We start from the raw sequence: 10,851 nt of genomic DNA, 5'->3' as shown, positions 1-10,851 counted from the left end.
CTTGGTTCCGTTTTATTAAATAATGGATCGGCGAGTTTAATTTAATCTTTTGATAACTTCCGTGGAAATAATTGAAAAAAAATTTGCAGACTTAAAACATTTTAATAAGGTCACTTTTTTAAATTCGTAAATTTTATACTTTTTTTTTTTTTTTTTTTTTTTTTTTGGGGCTGGGAAAATAATTTATTGTAATTAGACACTGAGAGTTTTAAAAGTTGGTTACAAGTGTCATAAGGGCGTTTCCTTAAATAAAATGCCGTTGCAAAGGCATAAGGGTGGATGTTTTTTTTTTTTTTTGTATATAAAAATATCAAAATTCAAAAAGCAAAATTTCATTTTTTTTCGCGCCTTTATGCTTCATAGAAACAATTTTTTTCTTTGTGTCATAAGGGTGAGCATCCCCTAAACTGAGGACGCGAACAAATTCAAAATTTAAATTTCGATACTTTAAAAAAAAAAAACTTCCCGCCCTTTTTATTCCGTGTGTCATAAGGACAAAAATCCCATGAACTAAGGGCGCGGAAAAATTCCAAATTTGAATTTCAATACTTTTCAAAAACTAGAATTCCCGCCCTTTTTTTTATCCCGTTTGCCATAAAAGTGAAAACCCCACGAACAAAGGGCGCGAAAAAATTCAAAATTTGAATTTAAAACACTAAAAAATAAAAATTTCCGCCCTTTTTCTCTTGCGTGTCATAAGGGCGAACATCTTCCAAACTAAGGGCGCGAAAAAAATTCAAAATTTGAATTTAAAACACTAAAAAATAAAAATTTCTGTCCTTTTTGTCCCGTGTGTCATAAGGGCGCGAAAAAATTCAAAATTTGAATTTCAATACCTTTCAAAAACAGACATTTCCGGCCTTCTTCTCTTATGTGTCATAAGGGCGAATATCCCATGAACTAAGGGCGCGAAAAAAATTCAAAATTTGAATTTAAACCACTAAAAAATAAAAATTCCCGCCCTTTTTGTCTCGTGAGCCATAAGGACGAACACGAACCCGCCCTTATGTCACCCGCAACCCAAAAAACCATAAAATCTTGTCTCGTCTTATAATTAAAAATTCTCATTGCTCATAATTAAAGTATATGAAAAATGATCCATTAAAAATTATATTAAAAATACAAAATAATAATAAATATGTGAAGTTAAGTAAAAGGGACTAACAAGAGAATTAATAAAATAAAATGGCAAAGACGTTGAGAGAATAATCATGTACGTGTTATAAGGAGATTGGATAAATGAACCCGCCTTTTATTTTCTTCCCTGTTCTCTCATATTTTTTTGGAATTTCCTCATAAACTTTCATATTAAGAATTCTTGGCAACGCTTCCTAATCTCTCGGAAACTATATATATTAATGAAAAAAAAAAAAAAAAAAAAAACAAAAATAAATTAAATTAAATAAAACTTAACTGTCAAATCTATCATATATTACATATATTGTCTATAGTTTCTTATATAAATTTTATTATTATTGTTATTTATTATAATACAATAATGTGAATATAATCCACAGATTATTCCACATATACCTCTCGTGGTCTTATCTCTGTTGCTTGAACGCCCGCGAAAACAATCGGTGATATATTAGACGCACATACACACTAGCTTCACAAAGAACTTTTTATCTGGGAAAATAAATAAAAAAATTTATGTTAAAAGGTTGACAAACGTACATATCTCTATATCCTTTTATTTGAATATATATATACATATATATATATATATATATATATATATATATACATATATTTTCAAAATGTATTGATATTTAATATCTATTTTATATTTATATTGATATTGACGTCGAGCTTTTGTTGAATTTTTTTTTGTGATATTGAACACAAAAAAAATTTTTTTTGGTTCAATAATTTAAAAAAAAAAATAATTCTTTTTGTCTTTTAATTTTATAAAATTTATTCAGGAATTAAGAATTATAATTTTTTAAACAAAATTATTTAATTCTGTAATTAAGAACACGATATTTTTGTCTCAAAAATAAACTTTTGGTTTGCGACACCAGCGACTTGATTCAAGACGGCGCTTTATCATACTAAATATCTACTTTTTTTTGAAATTCAAAATATTATTTTTTTGTTAAATATTTCAAGTATATTATAATTAAAATAACATTAATCCATTTAAACAATTAGTTATTTTAGTGAAATAAATTTGCATGTCCAATTGCCGGGGTAAGAGAATTTGAATATAAGGGGCATCGGGTCTTTGGATAGGATGCCGAGGGATCACGGTTCGAAACTCGGCTGCTAAAAAAATATTTGAATTCAAAGCTTACTGTCTGGACATCAAAATTTATAACTTTCTATCTAAAACACGTTTACCATAATGTTAAATTTACTATTTTTATTATTAGAATTTTGAGTTTCATGGATTTTTAAATTTCAAAAATTTCATTTTTGCAAAAAATATTTTTTTTTTTTTTTCAATCACTCGACTGCTTAGAAATTTTAAATTTCAAGTCAAAAGCCGCAAAAAACATGGAATTGGTTAATTTCCTAAAAAATGGAGGAAAAATTGGAAAAATAAAAATTTTCTCAATTTTTCCTAAATAAGTTATCATGTTTGAGCCTCAATCTGTTGAAAATCATGTCAAATCTTTTCTTTTGACGCCCTTTCGATCACCGCATGAATTATTACAATCCGTTTGTTAGCTTGAAAAATATCGACACTGAAAATTTGAAAAATTACCATTTTCACACTTTTCTTTATCATTCCATACTTCAACATCTAATTCGCCATTTATTAGAGCTTTCATCTAAATCCATTGATTTCTGTTTCAATCTATTCGTATTTTTCCAAAAAAATGGTTTGTAAAATTCAAAAAATCGCTTAATTATTTTTCAATGTGAACATAGTCGAAAAATTTAAAATTCCTTACACCATTTATTTAAAATTTTAAATTTGTTTCATGTCATACATTCACATTCGTATTTTTCAATAATTTTCGATTTTTCAAATTTTCTTATTCCATGTCATGGAAAAACTTTTTTCGCACCCGAAAATTTTGAAAATTCATGGAATGAAAAATATATCAAAGCTCAAGTTAACAGAAAATTGTGGGCGTGGCTATCGAAGTAAACCTTTTCCAAATTTTTTAAAAATTTCAAATGTTTAAAAATTTTGGCGGGAAAATTTAAATAAATAAAAACAGAGTTGTAAAATCAGTTGGAATTTTAAAAAATCAGTTTCGTTTTAATGAGGGTAATTTTTTAATGGACAGGGATGAGCATAAAAGGGATAATAATTAATAATAAATAAAAGGAATGAGAAATAATGTCAGAATGCGTAAAGCTTAGATGTATATATATATATATATATGTTTTAAAAAGAGAAGAGAGTAAAAGTAAGACGATCGCGCGTTTTAGTACTTGTGTAGTTTCTGTTCTCTGTTCTGAGGCTCGTGTATATAAGGATCGTTGAAGCTAAGTGAACAAGTCTCTAGTCTAGAGAGCGAGAATGCGAAAGCTCGTGTTCCAGTGCTGTACAGTACACCAGTAGGGAGAGAAGCTTACAACTCAGTAATGAATATTTAACTCTGCAGGAAGCAGCTACGAATACTATGCCTTCTTATTCTATCTCTCTTTACCACCCGGTCCGCACTTTGTGCTACGAAAACTCACATTTTATCAATCATTGAGTAAGTCTCCAACCTTACATAAAATCTTCTGTATATATATACATATATATGTATAAATATATACGAAAGGGAGAATCAGCCAAAATATAGTCGCCAAAAAAATTAAAAAAAAATTTTTTCAAATATATGTGAAATTTTTTATTAAAAAAAATGAAAATTTTAGAAATTTGAAGTGGAATTTTGGATTTGAATATTTTTTCCAAAAAAAAAAATTTTTGAAAATGGTTACTTGAGGCCACACCCATTTTCTGTTAATTTTCAGCTGGAGGACCTCAAAAAACATTTTTTTTGTATACATGAAAAAAAAAAATTTTTTGGCGCGAAAAAAAAATTCTTTTACATACAGACTGTTGGCGCCATTTTTTAAATAAATTCCTATGACTTTAAAACGTTGCCATTTGATGAAAACGTAATTTTAAAAAATCGGATGAAAAACTATAACTTCTGTCTCAATTTGAATTTTTGTGAGTGGAAACAAAAAGCCCGCGAATTTTTATCTTTCCGCCATTTTGTTAAAAACCCGCCATCTTGTCATTCGAAACTTTTTTACCAAAAACCACGTCATTTTTCATGTAAAAACGAGCTTAGAGCCTGTAGGGTTATAAAAAAATAATAAATAGTAAAAATAGGATTAGAATATAAAATTTAAAAATTTATTATATAGATTGTGATGTCAAAAAATGTTTAAAATAATGACAACAAAGTTAAATGAGAGGTTGAAATGGTTTTATCTCTTGGAAACAGGCTCGAAGGTCTTTCAGCGTGAGCTTTAACAGTAGAGCGTTGCTCAAGTTGTCGACTACCCAGTGTGTAGTGTGTATATCGATCTTAAGATCGTGGTGGGTTTACGAGCAACCTTCTCTCCTCTCTCCAGAGAGTCTTAGCGGTAAGAAAAATACACGAGGACGTAAACGTATTTTATGTTCTTAAAAGCATCAACCTCTTAGACCTGCTGGCTGCTGGCGTGTCTTTTACGGTACAACCACCTATTCTACCGTCAAACGGGTGGCTGGGGGTGGGGAGTAGTAGCTGGAAAAGGGGGAAAAGGGGGGGGGGGAGGGCATGAATGTTACCCCATTGTAAAAGTATCTTGTGTACATAAGATGAACACTCTTTATTTTCCCACTTTTTCTTTTATTTTACATTTCAAATAATTTTTATATCATATCCATTTTCATATATATTTTTATTACACCTCATATTTATTATCATTATTATTATTATATATATATATTTTTTTTTTCAATATGTTAATGTTAATATTTTATAGTGGATACGTCAGTTATAGACTATCATGGGCTTGGCATCGTCTGTAGTTATATATCTATATATATGTATAGACATATATAGTATAACTATTAGTTGGACGATTTTGCGTGTCAGAGCTCGATAAACTCCCAAGGGCTACTAAATGATGGTATAGCTACTGTATAACAGTCATAATTTATCTGTAGAGTTGATTGCTGAAACGTCAATAGAACCTTTATATATACCATTGATACATTATATATAATAAAATGTTATATATGTAGTCTGTAATCACAAACTAAAATTTAATGTTAAATCACTATGCTCGCTAGATTCCTCGGCCAATTTCCGCCAGTTTGAGTACCCACATCACTAGGCTCATGATTTTTATATATTTTCATATTATATATATTGTATATTATTATATTATTAATTTTTTTAAATTTACCATTTTTTATTGACCAGAAGGAGATGACGAGTAGAATGAATACCCACATCATTATATTTGGAGTCAGTGAACCAAAAGTACATATATATTTTTATCAATAAGTATATTGACATATATCAGCTTATTTACCTTTTGATCAGAATGTAGGCTTGTGGGTACTCATTTTACGCGTAATGCGATCTAGAATTCAAAAATAATACTCTTTTTTTAAAAAAATTTATTTTCACCAAAATAATTGTTTTTTTTTTTATAAATTTTGATTTTATAAAAATCAAAAATGTACATAATTATTTTTTATTTAAACTGGTCATTGTTTTCTTGACAAGAAGGTCATGACGAGTAAAATGAGTACCCACATCACTATATTTCGAGTAAGTGAACCAAAAATAAATATATACTGACATATATCGACTTATTTACCTTTTGATCAGAATACCAGCTTGTTGGTACTCATTTTTCTCGTCTCGTGACCAAGAATCCAAAAACAAAATCCATTTTCCAAAAAAATCAATTTTCACCCCAAAAATTATACTTTTCTAAATTAAATCGTTTCGTAAATTATTGACCTGTCCATTTAAAAAATCTAAACTCACAATAAAAACAAAACCAATTAATAATTTATAATATACACATAAATAATACTTCCTAGAAAATAAATAAAAAAAAAAAACAAGAAGCTTTTGAAAAATTTCAACGAAATAATAAAATATACCCCCAAGTCACGCGATAGCAATTTTCGTATTTCGAGTAATAGTAATAGCAACTGATTTAATTAAACATGACTCAGATACTCTATAAAAAAATATAAAAAAATAAAAAGCAAATAATTCAATAAATAAAAATACATAAAATACTTTTAAAAATTTTATTGCATCATATTATAATGTAGAATCACGTAGAGTATGTACAATATAGTTGCTTGGCTTGGTGACAGTTTCCAATCTCCACGGTGGTTTTCGTCTCGTCCACCCACTTGAGCATGTACATAAAGTACATATATACCACCCCCTCCTACCATCACATACCTCGCTATATAAAGATGCCATATGTACTTATATAAAGTCCATCCAATAAAAAGACTGCAGTTAAAACGTAAAATAAAAAAATATTTCCCACATATAATATAAATATTAACAATTATTAGACAGTTTGTCATACAGTTAATAATGGTAATAAATAATAAATATATACCTACATATATATATATATATATATATACATATACACTAGATATAGAATTTGTAATTTCCGTAGCGTTATATCCATTTTTATTTCCCCTCACGTACTGGCCCCATCCCCGAGAGAGCTGAGAGATAAAGAGTAAGAAAGAGAAAGACCGAGGGTTTGAGGGCTCGCGGGGGTGGGTTAGAATGAGGGTGAGGGTGAGGAAGGAACTAAAAGAGAGAATGCTTTTCCCTAGTTCCCCTAGGTGTAATGGACCTGAGAAACAGATAATTACCCTCTCCCAAACGCTCCCGTTTTTCTCTCGCCCACCTAGCTATATATTGTCCGTTCATATATATATATATATATGATTCTCAAGAGACTTTACCCACGACCACCCGGTACTGCCACCGCCTAGTGCCTGGTGTATACTCTTGTAGCCGACATATATAACTGTGTTGTGTTGCTCTAGCACGGTCACGAGTATAAAATGTTCCCCTTCGTCCTTTCAAGAGTTTCTGACGTGAGATGCCTCGTATTCTACTGGTAATAGCTTTCGCGCGTGCAGTCATTTTATACTCGCGTCAATTTCCGATTATATATTTACCTTTTTTTATATATATATATTTCTTTCTTTACTTTACTTTCTATTATTATTGGATTATTATATATATATATATGTATATATGGATATATATATTTTAGATGACTCAGTGATTGTATTAGATCATCTACCTTTTGTAAATACCGATGGGAAATTATCGAAATAAATATTTCGAAAATTTGAAAGCTTTGAGCTTAAGCCCACGTTTTTTTTTTTTAAAGTAAAGGGATTTATGAGCGGGTAGGAGACCAAAAAGATTATAAAAATTATCATACCTGAAAAAAATATAAAAGTTGATGAACTCATTTTCGAGGATGCCTCGAGCTTTTCAATGCTTTTCATTTGTTTTACTTAGTTTTATTTTTTGAGAGGAATAAAGGGGTTAAATTGGGGAATAAAAAATTTGGCGGATGATTTTTTGTGGTGGATACAAATATCGGCTTTAGAGGAAATTTATGAGGAAAATTTAATGTGTGTTCTAGAAATTTTTTAATTTTTACGGGTAATTTTGGAAAATTAGTCTTATGGAAAAAAGGAGTTGGAAGAAATTTTGTTGATAAGAAATTTTCACTTGTGATAAGAAAATTTTTTTTTTCTTATAATGGAAAAAAATATGGGGTAGAGTGAAAATTTTTTCGCTTTAAGAAAATTTTTACTTGATATAAGAAAATTTTGGTTTTCAATTTTAAATGGGAAGAATTTCTTGGGAATGAAAAATTTTTTATCATGAAAAGAAAATTTTTCCTTATCCTGAGAAAATTTCTTTCATTACAAATAAATTTTTTTTTATCCCAAGAAAAATTTTCATTTTGAATTTTTTGTAATGAAAAATTATTATCCCCAAGAAAATTTTTTCTTATTACAAGGAAATTTTTTCCTACCCCAAAAAATTTTCCTTTATTACAAATAAATTTTTTCTTACCCCAAAAAAATTTTCATTTACAATTTACAATCCAAAGAATTTTCCAAGGGGAATAATAACTTCTACCCCAAAATTTTCATTTTCTATTTCCATTGCAAAGAATTTCTCAGGGTGAAAATTTTTTCTCTGTACAGGAAATCAATTTTCCGACAACAAAAAAAATTAAAGCATAATTTTCAATAAAAATACACCATCTATGTAATTAATCCCAAAATTGTCTTAGATTCAAATTCAAAAATTCCCAAAATACAGTACTCTTTTTTTTTTTTTTGTTTTTAATCTCAATTGTCAGCCCATTGAATTTTGCATTCAAATTTCCCGTATTTAAAATCTAATAACCCTTAAAAAAAAAAAAAAAAATTGACATCAAAATCTACCAGCTTCAAAATAAATTTACCTCTAGTAAAAAAAAAAAAAAAAAAAAAAAAAAAAAAAAAAAAAAAAAACTAATTTTAATTTTTATGACATTCATCCCGTATATTTAAAGTTACATAAAAAAAGTATATAAATTAATTAATTTATGATATTTATACTCTAAATATCTGACTGACGCAAACTTTAGAAACTCCAACTAATTTGCTTTGAATTTTCCCGCTAAAAAAAATCACAAAAAATCGTCCATTTTCTACTTCGACCTCCATTTTTTCGAGCTTTCATAGCAAAAAAAAAAAAGTATAGTACGACAAAAAGTTTATAAAGTTTTCGATATTTAATTCAAATCCCTAGTTATCGAACTACGAAAAAGTAAATCTAATAAAAAAAAAATAATAATAATAATAATTAATAAAACATCAATTATAAATTTGTTAGCATAGTTATAGATCAGTTACTTTGTTAGGTTAGTTTAACAAAGTAAAATGTACACTGTAACGTCCGTATTGTCGTCTATATACATCTATATAATAAATATATACAGTAATATAGTATTCAAGAGAGTATGTTTGTTCTTGTAGTGGTTCTTGGCTCAACTGAGTCTACTCTTAGTGTGTATATAGTCGGAAGGCAGACCCGGAAGTCTCCTTCAACTCTGATCGACAAAGTTCCCTTATATACCTATACCATTACTTCTCCATCTCCATCTCCACTTCCATCTCCATCCTTTCGTCTCCACCTCCACCTCACCTCCACCTCCATTTCCATCTCCATCTTCAGCTCCATCTCTACGCTCTACCTCTACCTTCTCAACTTATACTTGGACCGTAACCGTTACTGTCCTTACTTGGACTCGGACTTGTCCAACTTCTTATTCAACTTCCAGACGCAAGGATCCTGGATCTCGAACCAACCCAACTCATACCATGGCTCTTTGAGATGAACCTTAAAGACTATACCTTTGCCATCAAATAAAACCGACGAGACCAACTAAAGGCTAAAACTGAAACCAGGTTGGGATCATCAAAAGTCTTATTGTCTTAAACTTTTTAGTTTGATTTTATAGGGTGTAGTAAAACATATTTATGTTAGAACTTGTTTTAGATTAAAATTACGAATTATTCGAAAGTTTTTGAAATTTTTGAGAATTCGAAGTACTTGTAAATATTCGAATTATTCGAAGTATTTGACAATTTTTAAATTATTCACAAGATTTCGAATTATTCGAAGTATTCGTAAATTTTTGAACTGTTCGAAAAATTCGAAATATTTGTTAACTTACAAATTTCGCGCCAATTTTTAAATTATTCGTAAGATTTCGAATTATTTGAAGTATTCGTAAATTTTCGAAAAATTCGAAATATTCGTCAATTTTAAAATTAATCACAAGATTTCGAATTATTCGAAGTGTTCGTAAATTTTTGAACTATTCGAAGAATTCGAAATATTTGTTAACTTACAAATTTCGCGCCAATTTTTAAATTATTCGTAAGATTTCGAATTATTTGAAGTATTCGTAAGTTTTCGAAAAATTCGAACTATTCGAAAAATTCGAAATATTCGTCAATTTTAAAATTAATCACAAGATTTCGAATTATTCGAAGTATTCGTAAATTTTTGAACTATTCGAAGAATTCGAAGTATTCGTAAATTTTTAAATTATTCATAAGATTTCGAATTATTCGAAGTATTTGTTAACTTACAAATTTCGCGGCAATTTTCAAGTTATTCGTAAGATTTCGAATTATTTGAAGTATTCGTAAATTTCTGAACTATTCGAAATATTCGTCAATTTCCGAATTTTCCGTAAATTTTTTAAAATTATTCATAAGACTTCGAATTGTTCAAAGTAGTCATAAGTTTTTGAACTATTCGAAAACTTCGAATTATTCGTCAATTTCCAAATTTCTCGTTGATTTTCAATTTATTCGCAAATTTGCGAATTGTTCAAAGTATTTGTAAATTTCAAAAGTATTCGTAAGTTTTTAAACTTTTCGAAGTATCCGTTAATTTTCGAATTATTCGTAAGATTTCGAATTCTTCCAAGTATTCGTCAACTTTCAAAATCCGCAATACCCTGATTACACGAGTTGATCGTGAAAAAGTTGGTCATTCATTAGTTTCCGACCAACTTGACGACAAGTTGTCAACAACTTTAGATTTTGCAACTTTTGGCTACAAGTTACCGCCAACTTTCTCAGAAAGTTGGCGGCAGTATGGAGCCGCAACTGGAATGCAAGTTTTTGAGGAAATTGAAAGTAAACTTACCGTCAACTTATGATCACCAACTTTTGCCACCAACTTTCTCAGAAAGTGTTCGTCAACATATTGAATTTACAACTTTTGCCACCAACTTTATCAGAAAATGTCTATCAACTATTGGAGGTACCAACTGTTGGTGGTCAACTTAGTGTCCAGTTGCAGCTGCAAGGTT

This window comes from Microplitis demolitor, chromosome 4, assembly GCF_026212275.2.
Source record: "Microplitis demolitor isolate Queensland-Clemson2020A chromosome 4, iyMicDemo2.1a, whole genome shotgun sequence".
Lineage (NCBI taxonomy): Eukaryota > Metazoa > Arthropoda > Insecta > Hymenoptera > Braconidae > Microplitis > Microplitis demolitor.
Note: the sequence above shows the minus strand (reverse complement) of the source record.